This window comes from Gastrolobium bilobum, unplaced genomic scaffold, assembly GCF_033153095.1.
Source record: "Gastrolobium bilobum isolate Gb01-03AN ecotype WA unplaced genomic scaffold, APGP_CSIRO_Gbil_v1 utg3603, whole genome shotgun sequence".
NCBI classification, from domain to species: Eukaryota; Viridiplantae; Streptophyta; class Magnoliopsida; order Fabales; family Fabaceae; genus Gastrolobium; species Gastrolobium bilobum.
Window position 1 is genome coordinate 285899 of NW_026898167.1, and position 6000 is coordinate 291898.

The following is a 6000-nucleotide window of genomic DNA, read 5'->3' on the forward strand; positions in this document are numbered from 1 at the left end:
AACTAGGCTCGGCCCGGAGGTCCGACCCACCAACAAATTTTTGTAATTAAATTAAAATTTCATTCTTCTTCTTTTATAATTAAATTCCTAAATCTGATTTTAATTTTTGTAAATACAAATTTGTAAAATTCCAAATACTAACGACACAGATCCTTGCAAAAAATAATTATTTATTATTATTTTATAAATCTGATTATAATAAATGAATGTCCATCTCTGAGATAAAATATAAAAACGTAGATGCAAATATAAGAACTTTTTCATGTGGATAAATATAAAAACCTATTACATGCTGGTATATAATGCTGACAATTAGAGGTTGCAAAGTGGAGTCGGTCCATAGGACTGGCCCGCCAATATTTTTCTTGTAATTAAATTAAAATTTCGCTCTTCTTCTTTTATATTAAACATAATAACTCAAAAATTTGTCAACTCTACATGTACAAAAAGTTGGAGTTAGGTAGCTAACAATATTGATTTAATAAAATGCAGAGATATATTTTTATGATTTGCATTAACTTTTACAAGACAGACAAACACATTTCTTTTATTCCCGTGCATCGCACGAGTTATACTTAATTTTGAAGGAGTTTTTTTTATGTAGGGTGCTGATTTGGAATATTATCCAAGAAAACTTAATGTTCTTAATGAAAAATCCATGTTATTTAAGGTCGACGTAAAAAAAATAATTTGGAGTCATATAATGAGCCAAGATATCAAGTTTCAAGTGTTTGAAGCTGCGAAGCTATTGTCACCTCATTCTTTAAGTCTTTGGGGGACCCGAATGTATGTTGTTATTTTTTAAAAATTTATCATTGTGGATTCTTTATATTGTTACAAGTTTTTAGCATGTGTATTGATTTGATGCTATTTAGACACATTTGTTTCAATGTAAGCAAAAAATATGACTCATACATAACCATTTGGTTAATTTGCTTTCAAATCCCTTTCAGACAACGTTTTTTGGGTTCTAAAAAAAATAACCGATTTTTTTTTGCTCAGACTATTACTTCTGGGTGTTAACATATTAGCGTAATTTATTTAAGAAGCATTTGCATTTTGTATCGTAGACATAAATATGATAGTAGAAGAGGATGTCCCTGGTAATGCATAAACATAGAAAATCACATGTTTGGTATGTGTTGAATTCATCCCTCCAATGATTGCTACAGAATGACACTGAATTAATAGCGTTTTCTTATTATAGGTACAAGCTGATCTTTTAATTCCATATTTGTTTGGTCTGTTTGTTACCTTGATTTTATTAGTGGTTGTTATAGTTAGCAATAAGTTGTATGCATTTTTCTTTTTTTAACCATCCTCATTTTAACATAGTCTACTATGGCCTATTTATTTTTTACATAACTCGTCGAGTAGATAATTATTTTTGATTTGCATAATATTGATCACTCTGGATAGCAGATTTTTGTTAATGGTTGATATTTGCAAAGTTTTGTGTCAAGGCTGTAATTTTTTTCACTTGCAATATAGAACAAGATAGCAACACAGATTTTTGTAAGTACAAAATTCACAATGCAATTAACCAATCATGACAGACGATAAATATTTTTTTTTTTTTTTCTGACCATCGCACGAATAATTCATTACTTTATATTATATTATTTTGGGGTGCCGCTGCTGCAGTGCAATTAATCACTTTGCCAATTGGGAGTGTGGTAGGTGGCGGGTGACTAGGAAGATGTGACAACCATTCATATCAATTAACGCTTACCCTTAAATGGAAAAAACATATGTCCCATAATAACTGACCAGTGACCACCACACTCAGGGATAGCTTGCATGTGTATTGTGGATCTCTTGGGTTAAAAATTTTGGGTTACTCTCTTCATAAATATGTAAAAAAATTTAATAAGATCTCACTTAATGTATAAAACACATAAATTTTCACATGGTTTGAAATTTTAAGACCAGATTTTCATATGCATACAACATGTATAAGGTTTGCTGTCCCTCTGTCCCTTGGCATATATAATCAATCTTGACCAGGGATCACTTTGTGCAGCGACAGAAACGTGGTGAGCTCTTCGCCAAGGAAAATGAAAGGTGCCCTCGCTTGTCCTATTAGTATTAAATAATAATAAAATAATAATAATAAACAATAACAAGGATTTTATTTTATTTACACCATTGTATAAAAAAACAAAATTCATTAAATGCTCCATCAATTATTTTTTATTTTTAAAATTATCTTTTTATCGTTATCTAAAAAATAAATATTCAGTTTGTGTGGATTAAAGGAGATACACATATCAATGAAAGAAAAATAGAGTTTGTGAATATATAGATGTGTTGTCAATTACATATCAATTTTAAGCATTATATATAAATGTCCAAAACCCAAATTCTACGGATAGGTTCATGTACATATATATAACAAAATCAACATGTAAAAGATGTTCTATTTTTGCTCTTTTGAAAAAGAAAAAAGGAAAAAACTAAATTTTTTTATTATAAACATATATTATCTATGTTAAAAACTAAAAAGATTTATTATAAACATAGTATAAAAGATGTTCTATTTTTGGAAAAATATGCTTCCCCCAATTCCTTACTTCTTTAAAAATTTCCTCCCACTTCCTTCTCCTTTACTATTTTTGAAATAGGACCATGTGTATGGGACCACTAAAAATTCCCTCTTTTGATGAATACAATACTTAATGCTACATCATTAGTATGGCGTGCATGACTTCGTGCCACATCATTAATCTCACATCTAACTAGCATGGGACAAGCCCCACATATTATTGAGCAATGTTATTAAAATTAGCTTAATTATTGATCCGATCGAGATGCAGGTACTAGATTACTGGTTCAATCGGTGGGTTACTGATTGAATGGTATGACCCAATAACTATATATAATTCTATAATTTATATTAAAAAATTATAAACATATATTATCCAATTAAGGATCAAACAAATATATAATGATCGTGATACGGGACTTCATGTTTAATAAACAATATCTTTAATTATAAATTAAATCAAATTTTTTTGCATAGTGCATAATTGAGATAATATTAATCAATAAACAAAAAAATACTCAAATATGTCCATTATAATATATTTTTTGAAAAAAAAAAATTTGAATTTTTTTTGGACCGAGCTGGATTACCTGTTTCTACGAAAATCAGCCAGATCACACCAATTTTGATATATGACCAATATATTATTTCAACCGAATAAATTATATGACCGCTTTGATTCCTGGGTCAACCCGTTCGGTTTTAGGCACCGAAAGTCCCGCATCAAAGTCGTATGGAACTTGTATTCTAAAGTGAAAAAGTTAAAACTGCGGGACTTATTTAATCCAACAGATGAGAAAGTTCTTCAAACTACAACTGCGCAGGTATGTGGATAGGAGGAGTCTACTCCGACAAGTTATGTGTTCAACATAAAAGTCTACATAAATTTGAGGTTATTACACTTTTAAGAGAAAGGGATTGATGGATTACAAAAAAAACTGGCCAATTAGAGTGGTAGTGTCAGATAACATAAGAGGAATAGACCTCCTACTGAATCGGTAGTTAAACAAAGTGAGATTTTTTGTGTTGGTTAGTTGTCACGAATTTTAGTTATTGTTGTGGGACAAATTAAACTGTAAAGGAAGTCATGTATTGGGCTGAAATTATTTGTTGGAAGCTTAGTGGGTAAAATGTCAGATAATATATGATGATGCTTTCAAAATGGGCACTGTACTGGAATGAACATTCAATTTTCTAGCTAAATCATGCTTTGCTTGCAAAATTATACGCTGGCAGTGTACATAAGAATGTGATGGGTTTCAATTTTCTTCCTTCGTATAACTCTCGAATCTAATTTTGTTATTACGTATCAGTTTTCAAAGTTTTTTAATTTAATTTTTAAACCAAATAAAATTAATGATCCACTAAATCTATTTGATTTATTGTGTACACTAAAGGAGCGTTTGGTTGAGGAGAAATTTTTTGAATACTAGGAAAATGTAATTAATAGGAAAATAGTTGGAAAGTGAGTTTAGTAGAAAAATATAAAAAAAGTTGTTTGGTTAGAAAAAAATTTATCGAGCAAATTAGGTAAGATTTATAAAGTCTATGTTTGGTTTGAGGTAAAATCTAGATGAGATAATGGGTTTAAATTACTTAAGTAACCCCTTTAAATTTTGAATATGAATACATAAATGATAACATATGAATTTGAATTTATAATTTTATACAAATTATTCAAGTACCTTGCCATTAACACAAATTTTCAAGCATCTTACTAGTTGAGAGTAAAAGCAAGAATTAAAATAAAATTCAATTTGATAATAAAAATATTAAGAAATAAAGTATCAAATAATCCTAGCAATAACATTCCTAAACAGCGATGATATACTGATCCAAGGGTACTTGTCCTAGGGTCCTAGGGTCATTCTGGTCATGTTATTGACGCTCCTTTTCAACTTTAACCGGTAAAATTTTGAATACCACCTTCAAGGTGGTTTTCTTAAAGAGTGATTTTGGTCACAATTTTCAAACAAATGAAAAATGATGGGGAAAACATTTTAGTGGATAAATTTGTTTAAAGCTTCAACCAAACATAGAGTGTAACATCCCGGGCGCTGAAGAGGGCGGAGAGTGATCGCCGGTGCGAAAGGGCATGGACAAGGAGCAGCTCCTGGCAAGCTTCCAGCGACGGGGTACATGAATGAATCGAATCAACATCCGAAAGAATGGGATTCCAGAGACTGTGCTTGACTAACAAGATGCATCTACTTTTCGGTAGCCCAGAACAGAAGAACTCCATAGTTAAGCGTGCTTGACTTGGAGCAATTCTAGGATGGGTGACCTCTTGGGAAGTTTTCTCAGGAAGTGTGCGAGTGAGGAAAAAGTACACTGAAAAGTATCTTGTTAGTATGTGGGGATAGTCATTGATTCTTGAAGCGGTCAGGCGTTACAAGTGGTATCAGAGCAGGGCCTCTCTTCTAGTACGGTGTGTTTCGAGGACGAACCAGGCGGAAGCTGGTGGGCATGTAACATCCTGAGCGCTGACAAGGGCGGGGAGTGATTGCCGGTGCGAAAGGGCATGGACAAGGAGCGGCTCCTGGCAGGCTTCCAGCGGCGGGGTACATGAATGAATCGAATCAACATCCGAAAGAGAGGGATTCCAGAGACTGTGCTAGTATGGGACAGTACAGTTGGTAAAAGCTTATAAGAATTAATTGGTACTACCTATACTAACAAGATGCATCTGCTTTTCAGTAGCCTAGAACGGAAGAACTCCATAGTTAAGCGTGCTTGACTTGGAGCAATTCTAGGATGGGTGACCTCCTGGAAAGTTTTTCCAGGAAGTGTGCGAGTGAAAAAAAGCACACTGAAAAGTCTCTTGTTAATATGTGGGGATATTCATTGATTCTTGAAGTGGCCAGGCGTTACATAGAGAACCTGGATTACCACTCTCATTTGCATGGGCATCTGAAAATAAAACCCTAACCAAACACCCCCTAAGAAATGACCTTAAACCACATCTAAAGGCAAATGGGTCTTGCTTTCACCACATCATTTCTCCCATCGCTATCTCTGTGGACGTTTTAGTCTACGCCAACAACAAACTACTGTATCCCAGCATATCACTTTTTTTTTTGGGTACAAAGCATATCGCTTTTCATTTAGGGGTTGTTTGGTAGAAGAACTTTTTTTAAAATAATAGGAAAGTGAAAATAGGATTCATATATATCCATGTTTGGTAGAGGTTTTGAGAATATTTGCCTGGTCATCTAGTTTGCCTTGGATTTCATGTTATGTGAAAATTATGAGTTATTTTCCCTTCTCAAAATACCACAAAAGATGTGGTATTTTTCGTTTACCGGTAACATGGATTTGGTCACAATTTTTTTTGGACAAATGTGCCCCTTCCTCTTCACAATGTCATCTTCATTTCTTAATCCACATCCTTCTGGCTTATTTCTTCAGTAAAATTGCATTCTCTTTGATTTATTTCCTTGCTTGTCGAATATAGA